Below are 23,086 nucleotides of genomic sequence, written 5' to 3' on the forward strand. Positions count from 1 at the left end.
TAACTTTTAATTTTTTTAATAGTTTTTATCTTGCTTTGTTGTAATCATTCTACCTAATTATTGTCTTAATTAAATATGCCACCTGACTTCATCCTCTCTAGAGAACATTTGCTATTTATATTATTATTTAAATATATCCAAACTTGTCATCACTGTGATGCTTAACATAATAACATTAATAGCTCTCATTCATTGAGTATTTACCCTGTGCCTTCATTCAGTTGCTAAGTATCTTCAATGCAAGACATTAATACTTTAAATAATCTTATGGAATATGCTATACTATCATTATTCTCATTTTTCAGATGAGACTGAGGGTTATGGAATTTTCTCCACACTCAAGCCTCAGCTCAAATGTCACCTACTTACAGAGTTTTCCTAATCACCCCGTATCAAGTTGTATCTGGGTTTCTCATGCCCCTACCACCTCATATTCTATGCCTATACACTGCAATTTTTTAAATAAGTAACTAACCAGCATGTGAAATTATACATATATGATTCTTTTTGTGTTTTATATATATGACAACTTTTTGTTGCTGTTCTATTTTATCCACCTGCAATTAAGATCCATAATGCCATGAGCTTGTTTTGTTACCACTGTTATCTCTAATGTCTGAAACAGCCTAGAGCACAGACTTAACTTTAGATAAATAATTATTGAATAAATAAATTAATGAAACAATTGACTTGGAAACAATGTTTAGAGCTGAGAAAAAGACCCAGTATTTTCTACCTCTAGTTCAAGTCTCTTTGTATTATATTATGTAAGGTTATATAAGAAACCTGAGTTTATGCATTTTTAAAGTTTGGGAATAGAAATACTGAGATTCCTTTTTGTTTTATCTATAGGTTAATATGATTAAAAGCGAAAGTTTTTTTTTGTGGTACGCAGGCCTCTCACTGTTGTGGCCTCTCCCGTTGCAGAGCACAGGCTCCGGACACACAGGCTCAACGGCCATGGCTCACGGGCCCAGCCGCTCCGCGGCATGTGGGATCTTCCTGGACCAGGGCACGAACCCGTGTCCCCTGCATCGGCAGGCGGACTCTCACCCACTGCGCCACCAGGAAAGCCCTAAAAGTGGAAGTTTTTAATCTGCTTGGAGAGCAGTCTCTTCAGAGAACTGTGTGCAGTTTGGTGCTCTTACTCATAATTCAATCTCATTTGTTTGTGAGAGCAGGAATCTTCATTAAACAATAAGCTATTGTCACAAGGTTTGAATAACTACTATTCAGAATATATTTATTTTAATTTCTTTTAAAGTTGCCTAAAATTCACACTTTTACTCTCCTTTCTTTGATTAGTTGGCAGTAGTAAAGCCTTACTCTGTGTCTACACAGACCTCTTTGATATGGCTCACCGTCTTTGAGTCTGAAAATGGACTTTTTATGAAACCTCTCTTGGCTCATTTTGCTACAAGTTAGACAAACTCAAGGAATGAGAGCTCAAGAACTGAATTTGTATTCGGATGACTTTTTAAACAATTTATTTATTTATTTTTGGCTGCGTTGGGTCTTTGCTGCACACAGGCTTTCTCTAGTTGCGGTGCGCAGGCTTCTCATTGCAGTGGCTTCTCTTGTTGCAGAGCACAGGCTCTAGGCACTCGGGCTTCAGTAGTTGCAGCATGCAAGCTCAATAGTTGTGGCACGCAGGCTCTAGAGTGCAGGCTCAGTAGTTGTGGCACACAGGCTTAGGTGCTCCATGGCATGTGGGATCTTCCAGGACCAGGGCTCGAACCCATGTCCCCTGCATTTACAGGCAGATTCTTAACCACTGCACCACCAGGGAAGCCCTGTATTAGGATGACTTTTAAAAGTACAAGTCAATTGCCAAGAATGCTGCAAATGGGAAATCGTTTCATTTGTGATCCTGCCAGGCAGCAATCCTAATGACTCCGTCTGATTCACTTGGCTGTTTTACTTCTCCAGCAATCTATCCCTAGATGGCTGAGACTAGGGACTGAGTTGTAGCTAGGATTTGGGTGGCAAATCTGCATATATCCTAGGTAAAGTATATTAGAAATCGATGCCAAATGAGGGTAATGGACCTTTTAAATTCCAGTTTGAAACACTGGATTTGCAAAGCATCTGCCATATGCACTGCTTTGGCTTCAACTAGACTTTATTTTAAAATTCTTGTTGGGTAGAAGCAAGAGTCACGGCAGGATTTCTCAGTATGTGGATTTTATCACGTTATTCTCATGTGGGTACATGACTTTTCCTAAATAAGAATGCATACACAGAGCGTACCATACATACTACCAGGCTGGGCATTTAACTGTCTCGCACCAGCAATAAAGAAGCATATGTATTCAGAATTAACAATTTTAGTAAGAGTGCAATGCACTGGGTGATGAATCTGGAAGCTGGCATAAGCCTGCATGATCTCAGAACTGAGCTGAACCTGGGGTCGGCCGTTGGGGGAGAGGTATTTCTCCAAGGGTGGTGTGTGGCAGCATAAACATGACTGTGAACCATAATTACTATTATAAGGAGCTGATTCAGGGAATCAAATTCAGAGTGTTAACTTAAAAATTATTCCGGTATTTGTTAAAGATGGTAAGAAAGACTGCATTCAAGGGACTATTGCAGTGGGGTTTTGCAGTAGAGGAGAGGACTTGGACTAGACTGTGTATACAAGGAGAAATGGGAATGTATAGGCAAGGGAGGGGCGGGGAGTGTCTGTGGACCGGAAATAACTAAAGGAAATATCAGAAGTAAGGAGGGGGGATTCTGGTTAATTAAACAGACTGGACAGGATTCTTGCTGAAGGCAGTTCAGGGTGATCAGATATCACCTGGAGAATGATGGGGAATGAGCAATTTGATCAAACACTGGGGATGATCAGATTTATAGGGTGGAGGATTCTCACTAAACTGATTTGGCAAGACTCTTGCTCTTGCAGACAAGGCCCAAGGACAGGGTCAAATCAAAAACGTGTCCAGAGGAACCTGACTAAAGTTTGGTTAAGGAAAGAGTCTTTGTCAAGGGTAAGGCTATATGTATGCAGAGACAACAAGAAAATGGTTTTGCACAACCAAAGTCTTCATCCAGGGACATCATGGAATTAGCAGTGAAGGGTGGCCGAAGACAAGACCCTGCACACAGGCAGAATGGTCAATGGAGTTTCCTTTATATGTTGAAGTCCATGGTCATGAGGGTGGAAGTGAGGGCAACTTGGAACAGGAGGAGAGGCCTGAGCATATCAATGAGTTCCTTGCTCCCTGAAATGAGGGCTCCTAAAGCTAACTTCTTGATAAAGATGAAAGCAGTAGGTAAAAACTGGGCTTTTTCTCAAATATCAAGCTTTTGTATCCTATCAGCTATCATCAGCCTTGTCTAGATATTTTTCAGTCAATTTTTTAAAGCTACTATAGGTGTGTTTTGTGGTAACACTCCCAAATCATTCTTTTAGCCGATCCCTTTTCTGAGGGTTACAAAGATGATCATTAATTTCCTAATATTAACTAAATTCAAGCAGTTTTTTGTAAAACTTTCCTAGATACTTTTATATACTTTATCTTACTTGACCCTTGCAACAGTCATGAATGGGGTGTGTGTGTGTTTGCATGTGTGTGCATTAATATTCTCTCAGGTTGAAGAAACAGAAACAGAGAAGTTAATTGGCTTGGTCAAGGGCACACAGTTTGGAAGTAGCAGACCTGGGACTTAAACTTGAGTCTTCTGAATCCAAATCCTGGGCCTTAAAACAATATTTATGATGGAACATTACACATACAAGGAGGATGTTATTTTGTTTTTCTTTTCATGCGTTAGAATTGTGTCATGAAAAAATAGAGAAAGCTTCAATAATTTTCCTACCTACTTTCTCAAAAGATAATATACGTGATTGTTTGTTTGTTTTTTGCTTGTTAAGAACCAAAATATGCTCCAGTTAATGTCTGTCTAGTCACCAAATAATGGACCTACAGACGCATCCATTTTTGTGAAAGCATTTTCATCAAGCCACATGGAGACTCTGGGAGGCTCAGTACCCACAAATTCACTAAGGGTTGGTTTTGGTTAGTTTAGGTGATTGGGGCCCAGTCTAAAGAAGTCATGATGAAAGACAAAGACAAAGCTCCTGGGAGGATCAGTGGACTTTCTTCTGCTCTAGGGTCAAGTACATCCCCCTGACCCTGCCTTACTAGTGACTGAAAGGGAAACTGCACCAGAGAACTCCGGCTGATAGATTGATGGGTTGGTTCATTTACTCATGTACAGCCTACTTCATGCTAAGCACTTTGCTAGCTACAAGGGATTCTAAGAGGAACAACAATGTGGTCCCCTTTTCAAAAACTTATCATTTCTTGTTCAGTGGTATGGAAATGCTTGCAATATCATGAACTAAACAGAAGCCTGAAGTGACTGGTACATAGGACAGTAGAATGTAGGAAAGCAGCGTGACACCATAGTTAGAACACAGACTCTGGAGTCAGACCGCCAATGTCTAAATGCCACATGTGCAACTTGCAAGCTGTATGGCTTTAGCCAAGATATTCCACCTCCTTGTGACTCAGTTTCCTCATCTGGAAAATGAGCATGAACTTACAGTGGTAGGGCTAGTTTGATGGTTAAATAGGTTAATATTTTTAAAGTGCTTGGCACTTAGCAAGCACTAAAGAAGATTTCGTTAAATAATAAAAATAGGAATCAGGAAAGGCAGGAAATAAGATTGGACAGGCAATCAAAATGAACATCTGTTGAGTATTTGTGAATGCCAGGCACTGTATGGCTCTTAACTTTTAACTGTCACAGTGACATGAGTCAGTAGGCTTAGGATCTCCATAACGCAGAGGTTCTCAACCTTGACACAACTGACATTTGAGAATTGCAGCTCTATTTACAATAGCCAGGACATGGAAACAACCTAAGTGTCCATCAACAGATGAATGGATAAAGAAGATGTGGCACATATATACAATGGAATATTACTCAGCCATAAAAAGAAATGAAACTGAGTTATTTGTAATGAGGTGGATGGACCTGGAGTCTGTCATACAGAGTGAAGTAAGTCAGAGGAGAAAAACAAATACCGTATGCTAACGCATATATATGGAATCTAAGAGAATGTATAATTCTTTATAGTGGGGAACTGTCCTGTGCATTGTAGGCTATTTGGTAGTATCCCTGGCTTTTGTTCACTAGATGCCAATAGCACTCTTCCCCCTTTTGTAAAAATAAAGAATGTCTCTAGACATTGACAAATGTCCACTGGGATGAACAATCAACTGCTCCCACCCCTACTGAGAATCAATCACTGCTAAAATCAGGAAAATGAAGCTGAGAGAGGTTAAGCAATTTTTCCAAGTCACACAGTGAATAACAGCAAAACAACATTGGGAAATTAGTCTGTATGACCCCTGTAAAGACAAAGATATAATGAAGAATGTTCTGTAAAGATGAGGACATAATGAATAAGCTTTAAGAAAGTTTCTAATATCAGGTTGTGAAATCCATGCTATAGTGATTGACTTGATTGTTCGTTGAGCAATTGAATTAACTTGATCAGGTGTATATTTGGTGTATAACATGGCACATAGACTGAGGAGGTGAAAAGCTGAAAATGAGAAGGTATGCAATCATCCAGATGTGGCATGGTGAGGACTTGAACACAGGCTATATAGAACAAAAGAAACAATGACTGAAACCACTGCAGAGTACAGTTTGTTGAGATTATTCATCATTGTAGTCGGCCTGTGTGAAGGACTCCATATGCCTTTCTGACTTTCCTTTTGGTACCCTTGCCAAAAGATAAACATATGAAACTGTTACTTAACTTTACACTTTAGACAAAGTGGGTTAGGTCCTGACAGATTAGTTACAAGCACACACAGGGTCATACAGGTAGTCATTGGTTCTTAGTCTCTCATTTTAATCCCTGGGACACTGTGTCTCCTCACACTTCTTTCTAATCTAAATGATCTCCCATGATTGACTGCAGGAGAATGGATATTTACAAAGCTAATCAATACCAGTTTATTCTATCTGCTTCAATCCACTTTACTTACTGACAAGGCACAATCCTGAATAGCCTTTTCAGGTAGGTAAGGTGCAGATCCTCTCACCTGTAAGTCTGATATAAATCCCTTCTTCCTCTTTTCATTTATCTCCCTGCCCTCCCTCTCTCTCTCTTCATCTCTTTTCTGTTCCCTCTTATTTTGGTGTGATACAAATTGTACAACGTACACTGAAGTTAATAATCATAATAATAGGATCAACAAAACAGCTGACATTTATTAATATTTTGCTTTGTGCCTGGCAAATTTTAAGCTCCCTGCATTTATTAACTCATTTAATACTTACCACAACTTTATAAGGAGGATATAATCCTTATCCCCATTGTACAGATGAAGACCCAGGCATACTTACTTTCCAGCATTATCAGAATCAAAGGGGCAAATTGATACACTAGCAAACTGCAAAACACGACAGATTTGAGCTGATGTTATTATAATTTTTCTGACCTCATTATCTAACAAAGTGAAATCTGACAACTCTACTTAACCCAGACCCTTAAAACCTACAAACAATAATTGGAATGGAGAGCAGATGCTCACTATTTAACAAGGCTTGTTCTAACAAATAATAAAAGCTCTTTGGTTCCTGTGTACTTTGTTGAAAATGAATATTTGTTCACTTTAAATTAGGTTAGGCATAATTAGGATTAAGGAGTATCCAGACTTGAACAATGACTGTACATAAGTGTCACCTATCTGACCAATATATCTGTATTAAAAGAATTAACCTGAATGACTAAAATGCACTGACCTTGTGCATTTGATTTCTGTTCTCTACTCAAAATATTGAGGGATGGACTTAGTCAGAAACAGACTCTCCACCAGAGGCTAATTTTGTCTTTCTACCAGACCGTATCACAGCTATTAAGGCTAAGTATAGAAATCAGGCTAAGGACTTCCCTGGTGGCACAGCAGTTGCGAGTCTGCCTGCCGATGCAGGGGACACAAGTTCGTGCCCCGGTACGGGATGATCCCACATGCCGCGGAGCGGCTGGGCCCGTGAGCCATGGCCGTTGAGCCTGTGCTCCGCAACGGGAGAGGCCACAACAGTGAGAGGCCTGCGTACCGCAAAAAGAAAAAGAGGACTATGCTATCATGTGTAAAAATCTGATTTTTCTCTTAAAAATCTAAAATATTTCACCAGCCCACACACACTGTTATGGTATGATTCTTTTGTGTTATGATTCCTATTCATTTTGTGTGAAATTCCTAGGATTTAAGCTATGGTAAGTAATTCAAGATGGAGTCACAGTGGCCAATGTGAACTCCATGATGGTTGTTTTGAAAAGTCTGATACAGGACTGCAAGTGTCTTAGAGTGATAAATAAGAGTGTTATTTGTTTGGTAATGTCAGAGGAAAGACTTAACTGGAACATAGGAGCAACTATAGAGATAAAAACCCCTAGGGTGTAACCATTATGCTACGCTGGCAGACTTCTTAAAATGAAACCACTGAGCCCAGACACTTGAAGGCTCCTTGCTGGAGGACCTGACTCCATGCTGCTGCTGGGAGCTGGTCTAGTCGGCGCTGCCAGAGGTTCTGTTGCAGCAGGAGGTGACTTTCCACTCAGGCTTGTCTCAAGATCTGTTGTTGGACTGAAGACCACTGCTCATGCTGAGATGCCTCTTCCTGAACTTCTCCTTGGAGTGGTTTGTTACACCTTTTTCTAATTTCACTACTCTGACTAACCTGTGTTGTGTTCTAATTGTGTGCAATATACTGAGTGATTTGTGACTTGAATATTAGCTACGCTTCATGTATTTCCAATCCACGATTTTTACCTGGGCTTACCTCTGGGACCTGACAAAACACACACTCTGTATCTCGTCTCACTTTATCACTAGTATCGTAAGTATCTTCTTTAAACTTAGCGATTTCTTTTCCACTGCATCCAAGTTGAAATGTTTGTATAAGTGGTCCCATCAATGACCAAAAAGTGCCTCATGGTCAGATCCAGTGGTCTCATGTCTGTCTTCATCCTTTTAACTATTCTTTACCACATTTCATTGAACTTGCTTCACTTTTCTCTTCTTCACTCCTAAAATTTCGTTTCTTCAGAATATTGAGTTTCGAGTGTTCACCTCAGCCTTTTCTCTCTTCTGTCTCCTCCCCTTCCCTTCACTTCTCCCTACTTCCCTCTTCCTTTTGCTCTCTCCCTCTTCTCCCCCACATTTCTGTCTCTGTCTTTCTCTCTCTTTTATTCTTTCCCCTGGACTCATGTGCTCCATTTTTCTAGATGATGCTTGAACTCAAATGATTTATGTCTTTATAAATGTTCTCATAGTTCTCAAAATAGCGGCAGCCTCCTTCTCTGAGCTATACTATACTTTGATGTCTCTGGTTGTAATTAAAAAGATATTTCAGGACATCAGTAGACCAAATCCAGTGACATGTTTTCACTTTCCTTTAACGCTCCATGAAACAAATGCCAAGAAATACTGCATTCAGTTCTTTGCCAAAGGTGGTATTTATCAATATTCTGAGAAGTCCAGGCAGGGCTAGCTGAGTGAAAGGAGTGCATACAGAAGGATCCTTGCTGGTAGACAAGCTCCTATAAGCAACTCTTTCTTCAAGGGAGAAGGATTTGTTCTGATTCCTTTCATTATCCTTCTTGTGAAGAAATTAGGAAACATCCAAGCATAATTTTGCTTGGCTTTATTCAGTATTCAAAAGGACATATTTTCCTACAAGTTAGTTATTTAGGCATAAACATACAAAGATAAACATGCATGATTTCTAAGTAAAATGGCTTTAAGTATGAAATTTGAAGAGGTCATTTAATCTTTTAATGTAAGAGGAGCAGCCTACCTTTTTGGAAAGGGCAATCACTTATTGACAATCTCTACTTAAGATCAATAGAAAATAGTCACCATTTGTTACTTCCATTTGCTTTCCATGAAAAGGAAAATTGCTACTTACTGTTGTGATGGAGAGGATTCTCCTAGAATTGTCCTTTAAAACTATGAGGTTTGAGCTCCACATATATTTCCACTCTTCTAGGCAACAACAAAAGAGAAGGCAGGCAGATTTCTTAACCAAGTTATGGCCAAAATAAAATTTACTAACTGAACTGCAAAATCTGCTCAATGACCATATTTCCAATTTCCAATTATATAGTCAATATCAATCTAACCCTTCAAACTCTAAAACTCAGAGTCAATTTTCTCTTCTCTTTCTTCTTTACCCTACATAAGCAATTAGTCCCAAAATCCTACTGTCATGCACTATTTATTGAACATTGAGTTCTAAGTTACAAAGACCCCTCCCCCTTTTCTGTTCCCTTTGCCACTGCTTTAGTTAGCTCTCCTGTGAACATACTGCTGTTGTCACCCCACTGGCATTCTGGCGTTCAGTTTCTCAGCATTCTGATTTTATATTTCATCTGTTTCCTTTCTACATCATTAGGCTTAGCTCTTCCTGTTGCCTTCTTTGAATATTTTACTGAACTTTTCTAACTTCTAGCCCTTTGAACACTTTATTTATCCTTCTCCCCAACTCCTGCTCATATTTCAAACTTTAACTTATATGCTGCTTATTTCTTTTTTTTTAATAGATCTTAATTGGAGTATAATTGCTTCACAATACTACGTTAGTTTCTGTTGTACAACAAACTGAATTAGCCATATGCATACATATGTTCCCATATTCCTTCCCTCTTGAGCCTCCCTCCCACCCTCCCCATCCCACCCCTCTAGGTCGTCTCAAAGCACTAAGCTGATCTCCCTGTGCTATGCTGCTGCTTCACATTAGCTATCTATTTTACATTTGGTAGTGTATATATGTCGATGCTACTCTCACTTCACCCTAACTTCCCCTTCCCCCCAGTGTCCTCAAGTCCATTCTCTATGTCTACATCTTTATTCCTGCCCTGCCACTAGGTTCATCAGTACCATATATATATATATATATATATATATATATTTTTTTTTAATCCATATATATGCGTTAGCATATGGTATTTGTTTTTCTCTTTCTGACTTACTTCACTCTGTATGCCAGACTCTAGGTCTATCCACCTCACTACAAATAACTCAGTTTCGTTTCTTTTTATGGCTGAGTAATATTCCATTGTATATATGGGCCACATATTCTTTATCCTTTCATCTGTTGATGGACATTCAGGTTGTTTCCATGTCCTGGCTATTGTAAATAGTGCTGCAGTGAATATTGTGGTACATGTCTGTTTTTGAATTATGGTTTTCTCAGGGTATATGCCCAGTAGTGGGAGTGCTGGGTCATATAGTAGTTCTATTTTTAGTTTTTTAAGGAACCTCCACACTGTTCTCCATATTGGCTGTATCATTTACATTCCCACCAACAGTGCAGGAGTGTTCCCTTTTCACCACACCCTTCCCAGCATTTATTTTTTCTAGATATTTTGATAATGGCCATTCTGACTGGTGTGAGATGATACCCCATTGTAGTTTTGATTTGTATTTCTCTAATAATTAGTGATGTTGAGCATCTTTTCATGTGCCTCTTGGCCATCTATATGTCTTCTTTGGTGAAATGTCTATTTAGGTCTTCTGCCCATTTTTTAATTGGATTGTTTTTTGACATTGAGCTCCATGAGCTGTTTGTATATTTTGGAGATTAATCCTTTCTCGGTTTTTCATTTGCAAATATTTTCTCCCATTCTGAGGGTTATCTTTTAGTTTTGTTTATGGTTTCCTTTGGAGTGTAAAAGCTTTGAAGTTTAATTAGGTCCCATTTGCTCATCTTTGTTTTTATTTCCATTACTCTAGGAGGTGGGTCAAAAAAGATCTTGCAGTGGTTTATGTCAAAGGGTGTTTTTCCTCTAAGAGTTTTACAGTGTCTGGTCTTACATTTAGGTCTTTAATCCATTTTGAGTTTATTTTTGTGTAGGGTGTTAGGGAGTGTTCTAATTTCATTCGTTTATTTTTATTTATTTATTTTTGTGGTACGCGGGCCTCTCACTGTTGTGGCTTCTCCCATTGCGGAGCACAGGCTCCGGACGCGCAGGCTTAGCAGCCTTGGCTCATGGGCCTAGCCGCTCTGCAGCATGTGGGATCTTCCTGGACCGGGGCACAAACCCACGTCCCCTGCATCGGCAGGCGGACTCTCAACCACTGCGCCACCAGGGAAGCCCAAATTTCATTCTTTTAAATGTAGCTGTCCTGTTTTCGCAGCACCACTTATTGAAGAGGCTGTCTTTTCTCCACTGTATATTCTTGCCTCCTTTATCAAAGATAAGTTGACCATATGTGCGTGGGTTTATCTCTGGGCTTTCTATCCTGTTCCATTGATCTATATTTCTGTTTTTGTGCCAGTACCATACTGTCTTGATTATTGTAGCTTTGTAGTATAGTCTGAAGTCAGGGAGCCTGATTCCTCCAGCTCCCTTTTTCTTTCTCAAGATTGCTTTGGCTATGCAGGGTCTTTTGTGTTTCCATATGAATTGTAAAATTTTTTGTTCTAATTCTCTAAGGAATGCCATTGGTAGTTTGATAGGGATAGCCTTGAATCTGTAGATTGCTTTGTGCAGTATAGTCATATTCACAATATTGATCCTTCCAATCCAAGAACATGGTATATTTCTCCATCTGTTTATGTCATCTTTAATTTCTTTCATCAGTGTTTTATAGTTTTCTAAGTACAAGTCTTTTGTCCCCTTAGGTAGGTTTATTCCTAGATATTTTATTCTTTTTGTTGTGATGGTAAATTGGATTGTTTCCTTAATTTCTCTTTCTGATTTTTCATTGTTGGTTTATAGGAATGCCAGAGATTTCTGTACATTCATTTTGTATCCTGCAACCTCACCAAATTCATTGATTAGTTCTAGTAGTTTTCTGGTGGCATCTTTAGGATTTTCTATGTATAGTATCATGTCATCTGCAAACAGTGACAGTTTTACTTCTTCTTTTCTAATTTGGATTCCTTTTATTTCTTTTTCTTTGATTGCTGTGGTTAGGACTTCCAAAATTATGTTGAATGAGAGTGGCGAGAGTGGACACTCTTGTCTTGTTCTGGATCTTAGTAGAAATGCTTTCAGTTTTTCACCATTGAGTATGATGTTTGCTGTGGGTTTGTCATACATGGCCTTTATTATGTTAAGGTAGGTTCCCTCTATCTCCATTTTCTGGAGAGTTTTTATCATAAATGGTGTTGAATTTTATCAAAAGCCTTTCCTGCATCTATTGAGATGATCATATGGTTTTTATTCCTTAATTTGTTAATATGGTGTATCACATTGATTGGTTTACATATATTGAAGAATCCTGGCACCCCTGGGAAAAATTCCACTTGATCATGGTGTATGATCCTTTTAATATGTTGTTGGATTCTCTTTTCTATTATGTTGTTCAGGATTTTTGCATCTATGTTCATCAGTGATATTGGTCTATAATTTTCTTTTTTTGTAATATCTTTTTCTGGTTTTGGTATCAGTGTGATGGTGGCTTCATAGAATGAATTTGGGAGTGTTCCTCCCTCTGCTATATTTTGGAAGAGTTTGAGAAGGATCCATGTTAGCTCTTCTCTAAATGTTTGATAGAATTTGCCTGTGAAGCCATCTGGTCGTGGACTTTTGTTTGTTGGAAGATTTTAAATTACAGTTTCAATTTCATTACCTGTGGTAGGTCTATTTATATTTTCTAATTCTTCCTTGTTCAATCATGGAAAATTGTTCCTTTCCAAAAATTTGTCCATTTCTTTGTGGTTGTCTGTTTTATTGGCATATAGTTGTTTGTAGTAGTCTCTAATAATCCTTTGTATTTCTATGGTGTCCACTGTGATTTCTCCTTTTTCATTTCTAATTTTATTGATTTGCACCCTCTCCCTTTTTTTCTTGAAGAGTCTGGCTAAGGGTTTATCAATTTTTTTTAATCTTCTCAAAGAACCAGCTTCTAGTTTTATTGATCTTTGCTATTGTTTGTTTCTATTTATTTTTGCTCTGATCTATATGATTTCTTTCCTTCTACTGACTTCAGGTTTTCTCTATTCTTCTTTCTCTAGTTGCTTTAGGTGTAGGGTTAGATTGTTTATTTGAGATTTTTCTTGTTTCCTGAGGTGAGATTGAATTGCTTTAAACTTCCCTCTTAGAACGGCTTTTACTGCATCTGTATCCCATAGGTTTTGGGTCATCGTGTTTTTGTTGTCATTTGTTTCTGTGTATATTTTTAATTTCTCCTTCAATTTCTTCAGTGATCTTTGGTTATTTAGTAGCACACTCTTTAGCCTCCATGTGTTTGTCTTTTTTACAGTTTTTTTCTTGTAATTGATTTCCAATCTCATAGCTTTGTGGTCCAAAAAGACGCTTGCGCTGATTTCAATTTTCTTAAACTTTCTGAGGCTTGATCTGTGACCCGAGATGTGATCTATCCTGGCGAATGTTCCATGTGCACTTGAGAAGAAAATGTATTCTTCTACTTTCGGGTGGAATGTTCTATAAATATCAATTAAATCTATCTGGTCTATTGTGTCATTTAAGGCTTGTGTTTCCTTATTAATTTTCTGTTTGGATGATCTGTCCATTGGTGTAAGTGGGGTGTTAAAGTCCACTGCTATTATTGTATTACTATCGATTTCCCTTTTCATGGTTGTTAGCATTTGCCATATGTATTGAGGCACTCCTATGTTGGGTGCATATATATTTATAATTGTTATATCTTCTTCTTGGATTTATCCTTTGATCATTATGTAGTGTCCCTCCTTAACTTTTGTAACAGTCATTATTTTAAAGTCTATTTTATCTGATATGAGTATTGCTACTCCAGTTTTCTTTTGATTTACATTCACATGTAATCTCTTTCTCCATCCCTTCACTTTCAGTCTGTATGTGTCCCTAGGCCTGAAGTGGGTCTCTTGTAGACAGCATATATATGGGTCTCATTTTTGTATGCCTTCAGCCAGTCTGTGTCTTTTGGTTGGGGCATTTAATCCATTGACATTCAAAGTTATTATCAATATGTATGTTCCTATTACCATTTTCTTAATTGTTTTGGGTTTGTTTTTGTGGGTCTTTTTCTTTTCTTGTGTTTCCCGCCTAGAGAAGTTTCTTTAGCATTTGTTGTAAAGCTGGTTTGGTGGTGCTGAATTCTCTTCAGTTTTGCTTGTCTGAAAAGCTTTTGATTTCTCTATCGAATCTGAATGAGATCCTTGCTGGGTAGAGTAATCTTATAGTTATAGGTTTTTCTCTTTCATCACTTTAAGTATATCGTGCCACTCCCTTCTGTCCTGAAGAGTTTCTGCTGAAAAATCAGTTGATAATCTTATGGGGATTCCTTTGTATATTATTTTTTGTTTTTCCCTTGCTGCTTTTAATATTTTTTCTTTGAATTTAATATTTGTTAGTTTGATTAATATGTGTCTTGTTGTGTTTATCCTAGGGTTTATACTCTCTGTGCTTTGACTATTTCCTTTCCCATGTTCAGGAAGTTTTCTGCTATAATCTCTTCAAATATTTTCTCAGATCTTTTCTTTTTCTCTTCTTCTTCTGGGACTCCTATAATTCAAATATTGGTGTGTTTTTTGTTGACCCAGTGGTCTCTGAGATTGTCTTCAATTTTTTTCATTCTTTTTTCTTTATTCTGCTCCTCAGCAGTTATTTCCATCATTTTGCCTTCCAGCTCACTTATTCATTCTTCTGCCTCAGTTATTCTGTTATTGATTACTTCTAGTGTATTTTTCATTTCAGTTATTGTGTTGTTCATCTCTGTTTGTTTGTTCTTTAGTTCTTCTAGATCTTTGTTAAACGTTTCTTTTAGTTTCTCAATACGTGCCTCCATTCTAGTTCTGAGATTCTGGATCATCTTTACTATCATTACTCTGAATTCTTTTTCAGGTGGATTGCCTATTTCTTCTTCATTTATTTGGTCTTGCTGGTTTTTACCTTGCTCCTTCATCTGCGACATGTTTTCTTGCCATCTAATTTTTTTCTTTTTTTTTTTTTTTTTGCGGTATGCTATGCGGGCCTCTCACTGTTGTGGCCTCTCCCATTGCGGAGCACAGGCTCCGGACGCGCAGGCCCGGCGGCCATGGCTCACGGGCTTAGTTGCTCCGCGGCATGTGGGATCTTCCCGGACCAGGGCACGAACCCGTGTCCCCTGCATCGGCAGGCGGACTCTCAACCACTGCGCCACCAGGGAAGCCCTAATTTTTTTCTTTTTTTAATGAGTGGGATTATTTTCCTCTCTTACTGGTTGTTTGGCCTGAGGCTTCCAACACTGGAGTTTGTAGGCTGTTGGGTAGGGCTGGGTCTTGGTGCCGAGATGAGGAATTCCAGGAGACCTCACTCCAATGAATATTCCCTGGCTTCTGAGGTTCTCTGTTAGTCCAGTGTTTTGGACTAGGACCTCCCACCACAGGAGCTTCACCCCAACCACCGGCTCATGAACCAAGATCCTGCAAGCCGTGCAGGGTGGAAAAAAAGAAAAAGAAAAAGAAAAGAAAACAATAACAAAGTAAAAATAAAATTAGACTAGGAAACTAACAAATATGTTAGGAAGAATATAAAAATAAAAATATAGATGAAACAACTGGAAGGTTAAACAAAACCACAATAGTAAAAAAGAGGAGGAGAAAAAAAGAAAAACTGGTGGAAAAGGCCTTGGCTGTGAAAGGCAGGTCCTTAGCAGGGGCGAGGTTTGGGTGGTGGGAAGAGCTTATGCTTAGGACCTGCTGGGTTGGAAAAGGCCCTGGGTGGTGTGGGAGGTTGGGCTTAGGCTCAACGGAACAGAAGGGGCCCAGACGTACCTCCCACCTCTGGTCTCAGAGGGCAGGGGACCCCACCTGGGAGCTCAGTAGGTTTCCCAGGCTCGAGTGGGTGGTGCCAACGCCCTCCATTCCTCTCCTGCTCTTCAGTTCCTGGAGGTCCCCTCCTACTTGCCTCTCCTGTTCTCCCCTGGCCACCCTCCTACACTTCCAGGACCAATGCATCCCAGAGGGGGCCTCTGATAGCATAGGACCCAGCCCAAGGGCCGGGCAGAATTCCCCAGCCGATTGCGTAGGGGAAACACTGGGCACGCTCCCCCCTGATCCAAGCCCCTGAGGGTCGCTCCATGCATGGGAACCCCTCCCCCCTTCAGCTATCCCTCAGGGGTGCCAGTCGTGTCCAGCCTCCACTTTTCCTCCCCCCAGAGTCCCCCCATATCCTACTAGTTCGCTTCAGGGTTCCTCCCATCTCCTTGGGTGTCGAGGTCCCTCACCAGTGGCTGGCAGGCGTCCTAGTCGTGGGGAGACATGTTTTTTCATTCAGCAAACACATATTGTGTGCTATTGTTTAAGACATTGTGATAGGTGCTAGATGCTAAAAGTTACAGTCTTGTCATTTCCTATTGAGTTTACTTCAAGCTTCATCTAAAAAGTAAGGTTTTCCACAATGTGATTCCTACTTGTCTTTCTAAGTATCATTTCCTCTCTTTTCCATAAGCACGTGCTCATTAACATGGTCATACCACTCACCATGAATACTCATCAGCCTGCTCACTACCCAGATGTTCCATGGATACTCATAACTCTGTGACTTTGATCTTTCTCCTTGTTCAATATTAAATACACACCAAAAAATTATTTTTAATATTCATTCACTTAATAAATACTTATTATTTGTTAACTGGATATATGCTAGTTACTGTGTTAGTGCTGTGGGTATGAGGGTTGACATCATAGGGTGTCCTCTTGAAACTTGTTCTCATCATTTTGAACTTTTATCCTTATGTCGTGGTTCTAGGCTCACCTCCATGAAACCTTTCCTGATAATCCCATCACATTTAACTCTCCTGCTCCTCAGCCTCTCCCATATTTACAAATCTACTTACTATATATTCATTCTGCTTTGTATTTGTGGACAGTTGTTTATGTAAGTCTGTCTCTGCTACACCTCTCAAAAGACAGAGAATATGTTCTATTCACTTGCTAATATAACAGCACCAGGCTCATGTAGACTTGACATAAAGGCTTAATAAACATATAAATCCCAATTATCCAAAATAATAATTGCTTGTCAATAAGAAAAGTTGTCTGAGAGTTTCCTTTAGAATGTAATAAAGGAAAAAGTTTACTACATCCTGGCTATTCTGTTACAGTGTAAACTCTATTGCATTTTGCTCACTTTTGCATTCTTAGCACATAGTGCAGTGCCTGAACATCCTAGGCACTCAACAAATAGCTCCTCAGTGAATAAATAGACTGATTACTTGCTCTTCCGTTAACTAGCTATGTGCCTAAAACCTCAACTCTTTGAGCTTCAGTTTCCTCATCTATAAAATGGTATAACAAGTCTTAACTCACAAGTTCTTTGTGAGGCTTAAATGACTAAGTTAGACCTCACTTGTTGAATGTTGAGTTATTACCTTTATTTGCTAATTTTAAAGTCATGTCTTGGAAATCTTAACCACAATTAAGGTCAGCATGACTTGTATACTTGTTAATGAGATAATTTAAGTGAGTACACTATTAGACTTCTACATTTTTCCTCATTTTCTCTGTTCAAAAAAGGATACAGATAATCAAAGGTAGATGATGTTTCATGTTCCCTACTTTACTTCCTGGAATTCTAATATATGGTTTATTTTGACAAGGAAGTTTCAATGTATTTCATAAATATGAAATCTTAGGATTGGTTTGGACTACTGTAATCATCTCATTCTTTCTCCGCTTAATGAATGCAAAATTTAACTTTCAATAATCATTACTTCTTATCACCAAGCCTCAACTTTAACACCCCTGATACTAGGGAGTTTACAGGTATGATGTCTTGCCTTCTATTGTAGTGAAATTCTGCCCTGTCTCAGTTTTCCTATAACTTTCGAAAGTTGTTCTTGTTCCCTTTCTAGAACTGCACTGGAAAATCTTACTTCTCCTCTAGGCCATCTGAACTCTCACTATCTTAAGGCAGTTATTAATTCATCCTTGGATAGTTTTTATCCAGCTAAGTATTTCCAGATTCTTCAACCAGCATCATACCACATGGTTCCTGAGTCCTCTGGCATTCTGAATGTCTTCCTGCTAAATCAGATTAAATTATATTTTCCATATAGTGTTATCTACATAACTTGAGGAGCCCAGTACAAAATGAAAATGTGAAACCTCTGGTTAAAAAATTTTCATAATTTAAGAGAGCAACAGCAGAGCCTTAAACCAACGGCAGAGTCCTTCTAGGTACAGGACTCTGTGTAACAGCATAGGTTTCATGTTGATGAAACTTTGACTCTGTGGAGAAATTTCATTTCCACAGTCTTCTATGACACCTCAAAAAGGGTTATAAGCCCTATTGCATGGTCACTTCGCACACTGATATTTTCCTTTGTATATGGTGACATAAATTCTAGTCCTGATTCACATCTGTTGCCACACTGTAATTATTAATAGTATCCTTTTACAATCTCAAAGTGTACTCATTTGGTTGTTAAACTGTATACATATCTATCTCTGAAGCAGGAATCAAGTCAATTTTGTCCATTCCTGTATTTCCTGGCCGTTCATTGTGCCTGTAAAATAATTGACCGCTTAATAAATATTAAGTGATACTGATCATAATGTGAGATCTTGGGAAGAAAAGTTTGACACATTACCAACTAAAAAAAAAATCTCAATTTTCTTTAATTTTGTGCCATAAGGTTCCATATCAATATGTATATCTGTGCACAAATACTTGTTTCCCTTCCTATACTTTTAGTTCATTTCATGTATTCCCACTCATGAGGATTTCCTGGACTCTACCATGTAGAATGATCAGTTCAGATCTTTCTTGTGCTTTTCTATAACTTTGTTGTTCTTATCTATTTAATGACACTTACTACAATTGAATTATAAGTGGCTTTTTTTTATGAACCTAATTCCACAATTAGCCTATAAGACCCTAATGAATGGGAATGTTATTCATGAGGGTGATCTGTGTTATTGTGAGTTCTTAAAAATATGTTTGTGGAATATGTAATCAGAAGCAAGAGAAGTAGATGACAGTTGCAGTTTTAATTTCTAAGGAGAAATTCTGTTCTCTTAGTTCTTGGGTAATACACATGTAAGTATCATTCAGGGGTTTTGCAAAACTTTTCTGCATGTTGGAGAAAATTGCATTCCAGCAGTGTAGGACTCAATTTTGAATAGAACCTTCTTATCAGATTAAGAGTATTCTTAGAATTATCAGTCATGTTACAGAGGTTGAGAAAAGAACACACAGACTAGAACTCATGGGCCAGAGTTCAAAGGAAATTTGCTCTCAAGTTTTAGGGAAATATAGTACCATGTCTAATACATGGTAGGCACTCAACAAATCACATTTTCCCATTTGATTTAATTTGAAGCTGTCATTTGATTTAAACAGTAAGTAAATCTAATATATGCTGAGCACTAGTTTTGTGGATAGGAGACTGCAGTGGATGTTGAGTAAACATATTTCTATAACTGGGTCTACCGCTGATTGGCTGTATTACTCTGGACAACTCATTGAGCTTCTCTGGGCTTCAGTTTTCTTATCTATAAAATTATATAACTAGATTTTTAAAAAACTACATATTACCTTCAAGCTCTAAGATTCTTTGATTCTGTGGGTTTAGTGCTGTTGTTGTACTACAGGGTACACTCCTGAGGTCTATATGATTTGGTTATATAGAGCTTTGAAAGTCAGAAAAAAAGAGTTAATCATATTGCAGAAGGCAAAAATAGACTCATGAATATATGGGACATTGTAAATGTCATAGGTAGCATTAGAAATCAGTAAAAAATTGAGATATTAACTAAATAGTACTGGGACAATTGGCTTATATACAGAAAAAAATAATATTGATATCTTATCCCACACCATATACAAAAGTAAATTCCAGATTGATTAAAGATAAGTGAAATTTTTAAACTTTTAAAAGAGAATGCAGGAGACTATACTTATGTCCTGATTGGAAAGGCTTTTTTTTTTTTTTTTTTTGTGGTACATGGGCCTCTCACTGTTGTGGCCTCTCCCGTTGCGGAGCACAGGCTCTGGACGTGCAGGCTCAGCGGCCATGGCTCACGGGCCCAGCAGCTCCACGGCATGTGAGATCTTCCCAGACCGGGGCACAAACCCGTGTCCCCTGCATCGGCAGGCGGATTCTCAACGACTGCGCCACCAGGGAAGCCCTGGAAAGGCTTTCTTAAATAAAGTGGGGAAACCAAGTAACAAACCACAAATGAAGGCATCAGTAAGTTGACCCTATAAACAAAGCTAAAAGAGAAACCATACACTGGGAGAAGATATTTGCAATGCATGTAAGAAAACAAGATTAGCATTCATTACATATAAAAGGAAATCTACAAATCAGTATGTAAAAGATAACCCATTCGATAAGAGGGTAAAGATATGAACAGAAGGCATAAAGATATACATAAAGAAAAGATGTTCAACTTCACATTTTCACACCCATCAGATTTATAAAATTAAAAGTCTGCTTACGTCAAGTGTGTGGAAGTGTAAATTGAGGATGGTATTGTACTCAGATGTGGGAATTCAGGCGGCCTTACCAGTGATTTGAGAGGAAGCTATTTAGGGCTCTGTCATTTTAGACAAAGGTTGCTGAAATACGGCTAGGAATTTAACAGATCTCCATTTTAACCATAGATTATCTAAGGCATCAAGTCATGGAGGTAGTGAGTAGTTCCTGAAGTTGATCACTTACGTAGTATGTGTGTATGTATGTACATATTTATTTGGTGGGGGGTTTAAAAGGAAAACTGTCGTGGTGAAGTTGGTAGCTATTCAAGGCTGTAAAAACAAGAAGGGAAATTCTGTGTTTCGCTGCTTCTCAGTAGAGAAGTGCCAGTAACAGCCCACCAGTCCTTTGCTTAGACATTCCTTGACTAGAGAAAAAGTGAAGCTATATATACAAAACATCAAAGTTACAACCCAAAATATACTTTACGTGGCAACATAAAAAGAAGGCTTAACTGACATAAAGGGGCACCTCACCTACATTTTTCCACAAGGAAACGAAAGTGCAGACTGAGCAACAAGCAGAAAAATTCTGGTAACAAGGAGGGAACACTAAATACACTAGAGAAATACATAAAACTACAAAATGTCTGTTTTTTTTGAAACCTTGCAAAGATCAGGGGAGAGTGCAAATGCAGTCCCCCACTACCTCAAATTATGCAGTCGAGTTTCCCACATTTGGGGAAATCAAAGAGGACAGCACATCGGAGTGCAATGGATAAGCCACGCCCTGGGAAAATCACCTTCATGATCAAGGTATCTCCCCTGCCAGGTAAGTATGAAGTTGATCACTTTAAGAGGGAAAAAAAAAAGAAATGTACAGTAGCAAAAGAGGTAGAATGCAAATGGCTAAAAGAGAAAAACCTCAGATAACCTGATGCACGTTTGCCACTGTTTTACCATGAAACTCTTTATTTCAGGTTTGCCCTGAATGTGCCTTCTCGGACCTTATAACACTAACAATTTTGTTTTATTCTCTTGGCATAATATTTCCAGTAATAGCTCCTCCCCAGTGGCTCTGGCTGTATGTATTACTTGGTACTTCCTTCCCATGGCTGACTGCTATAATTCATAGAATATATATATATATATTCATATTCACAGCATAGATACATGTATCTCTGCTTAGAATTCTTTCTCTCCTGTGACTTAGCCATTCCTCCTGTTTTCATCACCCATCTAATGCTAGTTTTAGTCAATTTCTGACCTCTTCTGCCACAGCTTCAGAACTGGGCTACCAGTTCCTGAGCTTAGGACCTGAAATACATAGTTCATTTTGGGAAAACATAAGAATCCCAGGCTGGTTGTAATAGCTTAGATCCATAAAAGGACATCTTCTTGAAAGGTATGTTGGGGTTATATGATGAGTAACTTGCTAGTAGACTAATGGTTTTTCAAACACTTGTTCCAGCACATGAAATAACAACTTTGATTGAATAATTTGCCTTTGTCAACTGATTGTTTCTAGTATTTCAAATTCAGTTACTTCTGTTTGTTTTTTGTTTATTTTTCATTTCCCTGATTCTCTAAGAAAACAAGTTTTATTCCCCTTCTTCAGAATTTATCTTACTGTTTGTGACCCCTGTGCTTTCTCTGATAGATCAGATAGCTACATTACTTGTTTTTGTCTCTACCACCGAGACACTTTCTATGTCACTGCTGACGCCAAGAATTTTTTAGTCTGATGAGTTGTTGCTGTGTGAACATGTTTTGCTTTCATGACATGAACATGTATTCCTGGGTATGCAAATGGAATTAGGCTTGCTAGGCTGAATCAGGGCTGGTTCTGAAATAGTGGGAGAAATAACCATAATTTACATGAGGAAATAGTCAGAGATTTGGTGTCCTAGAGACTTAGATTTTGAATCGTTGAGTCAGTCATTTGTGGGAAATTAGAAAAGTTAATTAAACTTTCTGAATTTTAGTCTTATCACACATAGTGACTAAATTGCCACATTTTCTTAATTTTAAGAATCAAACATAAGGCATGTCAGCAATTTAATAGCAGCATTTCACAAAAATTATAGCCTATATCAAATGCAATGCATGCATCAGTATAAAAAGGTATAAACAAGTAGATGTTTTAATATCATGAAAATTTAATAAAGCCTATCTTGCAAGGTCTTGTAATAAAAAAATAAGTTTTATTTATAGTAGGCACATCTGTGGGTATGTATGGCACAAAGTAGGCATTCAAAAAACAGTAGCTATTATCCTCTCTTAACTGAAATAACATATGATATCTTGCTATTTTTTAAAAATGTAATACAAAATTAATCTGAACCCACAAAGTCCATGTCATGTCTACGGTCCTCCCAATATTTCTGCACACCCCTCTGGGTTCATGTCCTCCTGGTAGCTCTTGTTCCAAGTTCTTGCTTCTCTTGAGCTCTGACTCATCTCATTTTCTGTGTCTGTGCTCTTCTCTCACCTCTGATTTTCCTTTGATTTTTCCTCTCATTCACTCTGGCTTTTGTGTGTAAGGCAGGCTTCTTTGAATGTTTAGAGTAATTGGATTTGATCACCATAAAATATTAAAGATGACTTATAAGCTAGTTATTTTTGTTCATAAAATCTCCTTGTCTGCCTGGTCACCAGAAATTTCTTCCTAGTAATGTTTTCCTCAGACTCTGGAATTCTGCC

General features: G+C 38.3%; 1 non-coding gene across 1 annotated transcript; it reads right to left on the minus strand.

Moving 5' to 3' along the window:
• Nucleotides 1–21,062: 21,062 nt before the first annotated feature.
• Nucleotides 21,063–21,223, minus strand: LOC131747045 (U1 spliceosomal RNA). The gene has a single exon (XR_009332747.1). It is a non-coding gene; the product is annotated as a U1 spliceosomal RNA (small nuclear RNA).
• Between the last annotated feature and the right edge of the window lie 1,863 nt (nucleotides 21,224–23,086).

This window comes from Kogia breviceps, chromosome 1 (genome assembly GCF_026419965.1).
Source record: "Kogia breviceps isolate mKogBre1 chromosome 1, mKogBre1 haplotype 1, whole genome shotgun sequence".
Taxonomy (NCBI): Eukaryota; Metazoa; Chordata; class Mammalia; order Artiodactyla; family Physeteridae; genus Kogia; species Kogia breviceps.